We start from the raw sequence: 12,355 nt of genomic DNA, 5'->3' as shown, positions 1-12,355 counted from the left end.
TTTCAAATGCAATCACCATCCGAATATAAAGAATACAAGAACATAGTTACATTTTTAGGTAAAAGGTTATTAAACCAAAACTGATTCCGTTAACCACAGTCTCATTATTTTTAAAGCGACAAACGCAGTGTTCATAAAGAAACCAACAATACACTTGTCACAAAATCATCAAAGGTTTCTTAAATATACTGATGAATGATAAGTTGTTTTTTAATAAGTTGTAAGAACCTATAAGACAATTTTTTTGCAGCAATGTCTATTGGATATCTTCAAACTTGCATGCTGGTATTATGCTTGTGACAAAATTCATTATTGAAGTTCCTGTATTGATGCATATCCCTTCAATCGTAGTTTGTAGTCGTCGTGGCCATAACTTCATCCAGTTCAAACCATAACATAAACATTCTATTTTTGTATTGTTCATATTGACCCATGAAACGTTCGTGTTCGCAATGGCTTCTGGTACTGTTGTAAGCTGTGTCCCATCTAGAGACAAGTACCTCAGCGAAGATAAATTCATGAATGCGTCTGTTTTGATCGATTTTATAGGATTGGAAGACAGAACAATATTTGCTAAAGCTGGTAATTGTTTGAAATCATTCAATTGAATAGTTTCAATACTCCCGTTTACTAAATTAATAACAGTTACTGTTTGCATATTGCTGATTGCTTTAGGAACCGTTACAAATTTTGTATTTGTCAGAGTGAGATAATAAAACTTGGATTGTGATTTCGCTGAGTGACGGGAGTCTGTTATGTTTGTCAGTTCATCTGACTTAATTGTTACTTGATACATTTTATCAGAATCTTTAAATATTGCTGGCATTGTTTTAATACCATTGCCTTCAAAATTCATAGTTGTTATGTTGTGAAGACCTTTAAATGCATCTTCTGGTATTTCTGTTATGAAATGGTTGTCTTTGAAGTTTACATAATTTAGATTAGTAAGTTTATTCATACTAACGGGGATGTTATGAAAATTCGTAGAAATGACTTCCAAAAAACTTAAACTTTTTTCAAATCCTTTAAACGCATTATCTGGAAATTCACTAATAGGTAAGTTATAAATGCTTAACATCAGCAAATTGTTAAGCTGCTGAAGCGACACTGGCCAAGATTTCATAGAAGACGATCCAAATGAAATTCCAATCAATGACTTTGACAGATTTGTTAGAATGGTTTTGTCTAGCTCTTTGATAGGGTTATATTGTATGTTTATTCCTATCAAGTTCGACAACCTCGTTAATGCGATTGGTATAGATTTCAGCTTATTCCCATCAAAACGAACAACGTCCATTGATGTTTCTGATCCAGAAAATGCATCGTCATCAACAATTGAGATACTGTTATTGGAGAAATATACCTGTTCTAATTGAACATTTCTAAAAGCCCCAGCATTGATTGTCTTAATGTTGTTATTACTGAAATCAATTATCCAGGTACCTCCAGATTTGATCAAGTCCGGGATCTGTGTTAAGTTCAATCGTGAACAGTGAGCACGTTGTCCCGAATATGTTGTGCATTTACAAGGAGGAGGTACAGGGCATATTGTGGCAAAGCTGATGTGTACTAAAAGCATCCAATATGCAAGGAATCCAATCTACAAAATGAATGTTTTAACATTAGGGTAATATTCCAAGCGGCTTTTTTAAATTATTAGATAGTTAACAAGTTGTTGTTTTTATATTTCTGTTTTGGTAAACACAAAAAACTATAGCGATAACAGTACTAATATAAGATTGTATTTTACGAATATGTTGTTATTAAATCGTGTTGACAAATATTTCATCTTAAATATATCCATTAGTCTTAAAGTTGACCTAACAATGTTGGATGTTCAAATTTGCGTCAGTAAATTTTTCTTCTTCCTTTAACATGATTTGAATCCCTGGATCTTAGACATTATGGCAACATCTCTTGCACTCTGTCAAATGCACTAGATCATTCGATATGTATATCAAAGAGGGACGAAAGATACCAAAGGGACAGTCAAACTCATAAATCTAAATCAAACTGACAATGCCATGGCTAAAAATGAAAAAGACAAACAAACAACAGCACACATGACACAACATAGAAAACTTAAGAATTAACAACACGAACCCCACCAAAAAACTAGGGGTGATCTCAGGTGCTCCGGAAGGGTAAGCAGATCTTGCTCCACATGTCGCACCCGTCGTGTTGCTTATGTGATAACAAATCCGGTAAATAGTCTAATCCAGTAAATAGTCATGATGTTTTAAGATCTATGACGGGTAAAACATACTAAGTCGCTTATCATAACTTTGATAATATAATAAAATCGATGTATGTGTTCCTTATACAGCCTGAATTCTTTTGAAAAAGTTAGTATTTGAGTAAGGGTACGTTTTGTTTTAATGTAAGTTAATGATTTATTTATAATTATAAGCGCAATGGTCGTTGATTTTTATATTTTTCATATGATTCTGCCTGCTCCAAGTATTCGGATTTCAAACACACTGCATCTCTAATCTGATTTTCTCTAGATAATTATAGGTTCAGCCATGGCAAAGAAAAGACATATGCTTCTTGAAGAAATTGGCTTTTTATAAAAAAAAGAAATATCTATAATGTGCGGCGCAAAACATATGGGCACTGAAATAAACACTATCTGAAATAAGCTAAAATGAAACCACTACTGTAAAATATTTTTTTGTGATTGTGTTAACTTAATGTGCATTTATTTCGAAGTAATCGAAAGTTTATGTTCTTTGCCAAAATTCATCTGGTCATGGCTTGGGGTTGGCAATATCTTTATTTTCGATAACGACCTTTGTTCGAAGGAATCGTTTTGTTGATTAAGATAAAGTTTTAAAATATTTTATCTTCTTGAATATTAACGTAAATCTCCAATAAATCATAGTTTCAGTTTATGCAGTAAGAAGATATTTCTGAAGGTGGTACCCAACACCTTCACTAAAATTAATTTGGCTCGTTTAATTTTCATAAAATTTTGACAAAGTATTTACTTAAAAAAAAAAGAGAAAAATTTCAAATAATTTGAACCAACCGTTTGATCAGAAAAATTACACTGGTTATATAGCATTTTGACAAACACTTATTTTGATCATTGAGAAGCTTAATATTCCCTTCAAACACAACGTAATTAAACGTTTAGCTGATTTTACAGAGTTATCTCCCTGTAGTGTTAGGTACCACATTAAGCCTTACTAATTAAGCTACTGATAGTCAGTAGTTTGACGTTAATCATCATCCCTTTTTTTTTCAGAAACACAAGAATGGTTCAGAATATATACCTTACTAATTCATTGTCAACCGCTCGATATTTATAGATATTTACCATCACTATCAAAAGTATAATTTAAAATTGGGTAAACCAGGTAGGCCGGATTGTCACATGATTTATGAGTTTGACTGTCACTCTGGTATCTTTTGTCCCTCTTTCACAATAAAATGTGTGCTTACTACTTGCTGAAACTTTACAATAGGACACATACAATTTCTCAGATACTTTTTATAGATAAGTTTGACTGTTTATGTGTTATCTGTTTTTATTGACGACTATGTCTATATGTTTGTTATTTTTTTTGCGGAGGTTTTGATGGTTGATCTGGTTTTTTTGTAGTGTCTAGTATTTGGCTCGATTTCTTCTATCCATTTTGTGTAATGTATTAGACAGCAGGACATAAATAATAAAGAAATCATTTTATGGGAAACACACATTGCATTAATATCAAACAAAAATTTTAGGAAAAAGTAAAATAGAAAATATACCGAACTCCCAAATATTCAAAACGGAAAATCATTTTTCAAATGACAAAATAGAGATAGTACACTTTGAAAAAGTTATTAAAAAAATTAAAGTGTACTATCTCTATTTTGTCCGAATCGCAAATCCTAGCTTTTTATACCAAGATTACTTTATTTCTTAAATTTTACAGCAATACAACAAAAAACTAAATGAAATGGGATTCAGTAAGCTTGATATATATGTAAGATAGCTGCATAGTTTGATGCAAATCCAAGTTGATTTGAAAAAGTTATTAAAAAAATTAGAGTGTACTATCTCTATTTTGTCCGAATTGCAAATCCTACCTTTTTATACCAAGATTACTTTAATTCTTAAATTTTACAGCAATACAACAAAAAACTAAATGAAATGGGATTCAGTAAGCTTGATATATATGAAAGATAGCTGCATAGTTTGATGAAAATTCACGTTGATTTGAAAAAGTTATAAAAAAAATTAAAGATGCCTATCTGAATTTTTATATTATAATTTTTTTTTTACATATTGTAAAATTAAATTCTTTCATTTCACAGCAATAAATCAAACTACCTAATAAGCTTGAATTTTGTAAGATCAATATCTAATTTAGTTAGATGGGCTGATTTACACCAGTCAAAACTAAATTTGAAGGTCAAGACTAGTCGAGACAGGTCGAGACTGGTTGAGACTGAGTCGAGACTAGTCGAGGCAGGTCGAGACTAGTCAAGACAGGTCGAGACAGGTCGAGCCTGGGTCAAGACCATTTCAGACTACACAAAGATCATCAAGTACTGAATCAGACTAATTAAGTAAAGTCGAGACCTAGTCGAGTACACTTAAGTACAGTTAAGTACAGTCGAGACAATGTCGAGACTAGTCGAGTAAAATGTGTGCTCGATTTTACTGGTCGAGCACAAAAACTGGTCAATCCAGACTCTGAGGAGTTTGTAGTGATATCGAACTGGTTTGAAAAGTCTGTGCCTGTCCAAAGTCAGAAGCCTGTAATTCAGTGGTTGTCGTTTGTTGCTATGTAACATATAAATTGTTTTTCGTTTATTTTTGTACATTTGAGAGTTCCTGGATTCTGCGGTATGGACTTTGCTCATTGTTAAAGGCCATACGGTGACCTCTAACTGTGTCATATGTTCTCTTATGGAGAGATGTCGCATTTGGTAATCATATGACATCCTCTCTTTTTTTGTTTTAGATAATCATACTTTATCGATCAGTTATTAATATTTATAAGACAGTTTCCTGTCGATACATGAAATGGTGTACTGCACAAGGTCATGGGTTTCTCAGACTGTTTATGATATCTTTATTGCATCCGTAAAAGGTATACTAATTGATATTCTATTCTGGTAAACATAATTGAAAATTGACTTGTTTTAACTGGCTATCACTTACTCTAATTTCTTCTCTTATATCGGTACTGTGTCTTTTACACATTTGTTAGTTGTTTGATGGTCTAAGTCTAGTTCCCTTTGAATACAAGGTTGTTCTCCTGTTAAAACTGTTGTTGTCAGTTATGGAGAGGGATAAGCGCTCACAAACATGTTAAATACATTTTAAATCTACCCATTCCAAGCCAGAAGCCTATATCCATAATCTGTACTTCTCTAATTGTCATGCATTGATGTTGGCTATGAATGTTTTTCATTAATTGTTTTTACATAAATGAAGTTGTTTGTTTACTTTTTGTAACTGTCTCTTATATTGTCATCTTGAGCCTATCTGAACTCACGTAACAAAATGGCTTTTTCTCCTTTGTTGAGGGATGTATGATGGCATGCAGTTGTTCACATTCATGTCCTCTAGTCCGGTGTATATTTGTCTCATTAGCAATTATACTACATCTTCTTATTTTTTCATCTGTCGTTACTTTTTATTACATATACTAAATTCAGGTTAATTTGTGGGAATAGCAATTACATATATACATTTTGTCTGTTCTTCGACAAGTACTTTTTACAAATATGGTGTTCAAATTACCAGCTGATAAACAAATCAAAGTAGATCCTTATAAATAATTCAGATTTATTTGGCTCCTTATTTCTTTTTACGAGTTCATGATAAACAGACTATGGACTCTAAACAAGAAAGCTGCCATCTTTATTGGGGATCAGATGAAGGAAATGTTTAATGATCAATCAAAGGACAGCTGAATACCACTGATTGGGATAATTTACACTGGCCCTATTGACCAAAGTGTTAACTAATAATTGACATTCAGGCCAGAGGGTCAACTAATAATTGACATTTAAAGCTCAAAAGTTTCTTTTATAGTTTTATTTCAATTATTCAAAGAACATATATACATGGCATGTACATTATAATTATTGCATTAAAATAATACATGTATACATTTATATGAGTAACATTACAAACTAATCCAACAAATATTAGACCCTAAATGAAGTAAAAAATAAACACTAGTACACCATTCCTGTTAATATCACATTTTTATATTCTGTCTAGAACAGACCTTGCAAAACATAAAAGAATAAACGCAGTGCATGCCATTATGTTATTTAACAAAGAATATTTTTACAATAATTACAATACCTATAGTACCATTTCACAAAATATTTGTATATAAAAAATCGGTCAAAGTAGATTTTCATTCTTCAAATAACAATTGTTACTACAGTTTATTTTTTAAATAATATACATTTAATTATGATGTATCCTTATATGTTTATTCTCTGTAAGACAATTTGGCTTGCTTGATTGATTAATGGCTGCTTTGCTCAAAGACAGTTTAGGATTGTCACTCTTTACTGACTAAAAGCTTGAAATTTAACAATTGTATAAAATAATAAATTTAATCAAAACTAATATAAAGAGTATACCAAGGGGATGCATATCATGGCAAAAAGGAAGTAAACATACCAATTTGCCTACAAAACAGTGAAAACTATATCAAGCAAAATTGACCTCACTAAAACACAGAGGTAAACTCAAGAACTCGGGTAGTATCAGAAGCTCATGTTGCAAATGTACAATAACACAATATATTATTAAATGTCAATTACGACCACACAAATGAGCATAGCAATTACAAGTTTAATGTAAGTGTACAATTGATTGTTGATTATTTTGCATTGAAAAAAAAATATATATATTATATATAATTCAAATATATGAAAGGGGGACAACAAACAAAGTGTTAACATGAACAGTTCTGATAAAACAAAGTGTTTGAAGAGCTGGAGAACCTCTTGTTGCTCAACACATTTACAAATCTAAGTGATAATATTAGTTGAAAATCATCAAACAATGACAGGATTGTGGCTATGACAACTTAAAGTGTCTGTTCAGTTGTTAGAGACCATATTCTATTGTGGTCAACCATGTAATGATTGCAGTTGTAAAACATTTGGAAAATTAATTTTTTTTTAACATATGTACATATATTCTCACTGGCTTCCTTTTTATCTTAAAAAGTTATCACAGATTTTGATATATCCTTAGCTGATAGATAAACTCAATATTCATGGGTTGCTGCTAGTTTGTTCCTTCATTAATATTTAAGGTTCACAAAAAGAAATTTGAAGTATTTTTTCCTATTGATTAGTTTACCTTTCAAACAACCCTCACTGAGGATTTCTTATTGAAAAATGCAGTTCAACAGTGGCACGTATAACAGATCTAAAATGAAAAGTGATACATTTTTACTAATCATTCTAATGTTCACAGTATCTCCTAAAAGAAGAATTTCAGAAAATGAACCATTGCAGGTTTATTGTTGCAGAATAAAGAAAAGAAGCAATTCTACCAAATCATCATTGGTATCAACTTTGAATTTTACAATGAAAGGAAATGTTACACACATAAAATGAATACACTAAACCCAAATAACCATCCACTAAAACAGACTGACAGCATATATAGCTGTGATACATACAATATTAAATTTTCGTTGCTTCCCATCATCATAAACCATCTGTAATATTCTTCAAAACCCATCCAATGGAATAAAACCCACAAATTATCAAGTGTGAAGAATATAACATGACATTTGTAATCTAGACCTCCTTTCTTCCTTCGTATATAAACTGTCTTTCAGCTGTCACCTGTCACATATGATATTGCTTTCCTGTACTTTTATCAAAAAGACAAAATGATACACAACGGTGACTGCCCACTTTAATCTCTGCAACCTGCCCTGGTAGAAATACAAATGTCACGTATATTTAAGAAAGAAAGTAAAAAAAAAAAACTTAAATTACTAAAGCATAAAAAACTGCACTTTGAATGTACCAATAAAATGGTACAACAATTTTACCATTTTGATAAACTGAAATCCAAAACATCTATTAAAACCTACAGAAAGCATTTACAAATCATTGATATCAAATGATATTTTACTTGCAACAAAAACATTGCAAAAACAGCAATAAAAATAAACAGAAAAAAGTACATGTGCAACAAGCCTTGAAATAAATACTTTTATCATCTTAACTTGGTTATTACCAAAATAATGAGCAGTGAAGGTTGTTTTGAGAACTTAATTAGCCATAAAGACATGACTTTAATATTCACATTGTGAACTTTCTACAATCTTATCACCTACATATATAACTGTCAGCTGATACAATATATCACATCTTAAATCTTTAGACAGCAACCAACTTTGGAAGCATACAATTTATAAAGACATCATAATTTATTGATATAATTGTAAAATAGCCTGTCCTACAAAAATGTAAGAAAATTTTAAAAGTTAAAGGGGCACTAGCTACAAGATGTAAAAAAAATCTAATATTTTTTGTTTGTTGCTCAATCAATAATGAAATGCAAATAGTGAAATGATAATTCGCTTTTAGCAGCCAGTATGGTTCAATTTTTTTCAAAATAACCTTAATAAACATTAATTGTGAATTATTCACTTGCAAGTAAATAATTCGGCCTCATTGAATCCGTATTCATGTGAACTTCAATTAAACCTCTTATCTTGAGATGTATAACAAGTGAATTGTATGTGTGAAGTTATTTAAAGGAAAAGAATGTCAACATTGAAAGTAAAACAAAGATAAATCATTAGATTGACTGATTCTATCCACAAAACATTTATTTTTCACCTATAATATGAAATTAAATAGACCTAGAATAATCCAACAGCACCAGTTTGCTTATTCTATTTATATCTATATTTATGTTTACATCCCTAATATGGTCATCGCATGATTTTAGAGTTCAACACGATAATTAATTAGATGGCGTCTGGACTAAAATTCACACGAAACGAAGCTACGTATTTTCATGCTGGTGCCCTGTTTGTTGTTTATTTTAGACTTTTAATAGTTTGGATAAATGTTTTACATTGTTATAAATAAAATATGAGAATTTGATTAAAATCGGTGAACATGAGTTTGACAGCTAGTATCGCTTTAAGTTAGAAATATATGTACATGGTGTATGTTGCATGTACATTGTAATAAAAGGATGAAAATATGGCCAAGATTTCTGTGCCTAAAATCAAAATGATAATTTCTATCATTTGAAAAGTTAGTTGCCATTCTTTTACTAAAAGATAGATTCAAAACACTTTTCATTTGTGTAAGATGCACAATTCTTTTAACATAATGCAGTTTAAAGCTTTTGAGTATGAATACTATTAAATGAAAGACAAATGTATTTTTTTTAATTGATGCAGTTTTTTTATGTGTACATATTTTTCAATACATTACCCTTAGGTAGTACTTTATTATTAAGGAGAAACAAACAAGAAAATGAAATTATTTTAAAATATATGTTAAAAGGGTATGTTAAAACTATGATGTATAATTAATCATTTTAATACAAAAACATATGTTTTATAAGTCCTATAAATCAATATGTACTGTGAGCTACTGCACACTAATGACACCAACCCTAATCATTTGGTAATGGGAAGTTGATGCAAGGGATTTGAAAAAGAAAACATTATCTCATGAAGCATGAGGTATGGGTTTATACATAAATACAATGCTAAACAAAACAAATAAAATAGTTATAAAATTGCCCTTATTCAAATATTATCTCTTCACACAGGCAATTACATATATTCAATCATGCTTGCCGCATTTTTGCGCCTGTCCCAAGTCAGGAGCCTCTGGCCTTTGTTAGTCTTGTATTATTTTAATTTAAGTTTCTTGTGTACAATTTGGAAATTAGTATGGTGTTCATTATCACTGAACTAGTATATATTTGTTTAGGGGCCAGCTGAAGGACGCCTCCGGGTGCGGGAATTTCACGCTACATTGAAGACCTGTTGTTTTTTCTATGGTCGGGTTGTTATCTCTTTGACACATTCCCCATTTCCATTCTCAATTTTATTACTTCAAATAGATGCACTTGAATCAGAATAATCAAAACAATAACATTGTAAGTGAGTCTTATTACTTCTTTCCTTATTATTCATTAGCAATAAACTAAAGTTAACGATATAACCAAGAATTACTCTTCTCATCATAATCATTCCTCATCACTGTTTAAAAAGTAAATTAACAAAAATACTGAACTCCATGGGAAATTCAAAACAAAGAGTCCCTACCAGTCAAATTACAAAATCAAAAGTAATATGAAATACAAAAACTAAAAATATACCATACTAGCACACTGATAATCCAAATCATAAGTATATAAACAAAAGTGGATAAACAGTAAAGGTTTTAAACCATATATAAACAAAATTGTAAATGGAACACAAGCATCTTCCTCATTTATATACATATCTGACTGACCTTACAATGAATCTTCATGACTGGATAACCTAAACATCAGTTATGCAAGGTTAACAATGAATCTTTACATATTATTTTTTTTACTAAATAGTGATAAAATATGATTTTGAAAACTGGCAAATGTGATTCATATCCCAAGTTGATTTCTATAGCATCTTTTACACTACCCTGCACACAGCCCAGTGGTCAAGCACGTTCAACCACACCAATCTTCTAAAAACAAAACTTCAGTTAATGAATGAATTTCCAGGAGTGTATGAAACCACATCTCCATATAAATGATAAAAGAGGGACCCTCAATAATATATACATTTATAAATTGACCAAGAACTTAAATATAAGTAAAAAAAATAAACATAAGTATAAAGATATTGATGAATCATGTATACATATATAATCTGGGTAAATCTCACATCAGGCAAAAGATGAACAATTCAAGTGTTGAAATAAGAATTGAAATGTTCATATCATGCGAAAGCATTTTTAATTCAAATAACAAGATGAATAACTCTGAACTTTAGCAGAATAACAAAACTAAAGATTAAATCATGTTTTATATACAATTGAATAATCATGAAATAAAAGATTTGAGCAATTATTATTTTTTTTTTTGAAAATATGATATTTTTGGGTCAAAAATATAAAACAACTTTCTTGGTCATCTGGTAGGTATCAATTATAGATGACTGATACATTTTTGACATAAGTAAAAATCAAAGCACCATATGATATAGTAGGCTACAATAACCTAACTACTTAGAAATAACTAGTGTAATTGAAACTTTAGGGAAAACATTTATATTGTTAATCATCAACTTTTATAATAATTTTGTGTACTGTAAATTCATAATTAATATTGTGAATTTTATTGTCATTTCAGGAAAATATGCATACAGTTGTATGAATAAGATATAGGAATGTGAGTTCTTATTATTGCATTTCTCACTTAATTGCTTTACTTGCAAGAATTCACAGTAATATATTCTGAAATTACATTTAAAAATTATGGCAGGATTATTATTATCAAAAATAAGTTAGTATTATAAATTTTATAAATAAAACAAGATGAGAAAGGGGGGAGGAGGAATACACCAATCAACTGCAACCCCTCCAACAAAACACAATGGCAGGAGTTCATCAAGTTTCTGCAATTAATTTCACTTTAACATAAAATAAATCCTTTATCTTTTTACTTCTATATTCATGTCAATTTAATGTTGGAATATTTGTTTAGTTTAATACGTAAATGTCTTCATTTAATCAAAAAGTGTGTACTAAATGCAGGAATAAATAGCTGGAAATCCGTTTAAATTGATAATGTTTAGTGTTAAATTTCTAAATATAAAAACTTCTCTCTATCTATACAATTTCAAAAAAACAATTTTGTAAAAATGTATTGTACTTTCGAGGTAAACAGGGGAAAAAAGGAATATTTCAAGACTTTCAATTTACACCATTCTTAAGTTGCATTACTTTTAAAAAGACATAATTATTGTTATGATCCAGTAAACCTTGATACTGAGAAAAAGAAAAAAAAATATGCTTTAAGCTTGTAACACACAATAGTGCGGTGACAGAAGTGTAAAAAGTCGTCTAGATCGCGAGTTTAATCTCCCCAAATAACACACGGCTAAAAATGGTCTTAACTTAAAGACAAATATGTCTTCCTTAGTTTTTGCCCTGTCGTCAGAGTTTCGTACGGTCACTTTTTTCTAAAAAGTCGTTTTAATGACTGGTAGTATATTGGAGAGTTTCAACCCCCCTTTTTCAAAATGAAAAAATGTGTATGTTTGCTTACATTTAATTGAAATAGTTTTTCCTGAAGTTATTTTTATATGTCAAAATATTCCATTCAGTATTTTATTTTCTTCTAATC

The sequence above is a fragment of the Mytilus galloprovincialis genome, chromosome 10, assembly GCF_965363235.1.
Source record: "Mytilus galloprovincialis chromosome 10, xbMytGall1.hap1.1, whole genome shotgun sequence".
In the NCBI taxonomy this organism is placed as follows: Eukaryota; Metazoa; Mollusca; class Bivalvia; order Mytilida; family Mytilidae; genus Mytilus; species Mytilus galloprovincialis.
This window is presented reverse-complemented; position numbering follows the sequence as displayed.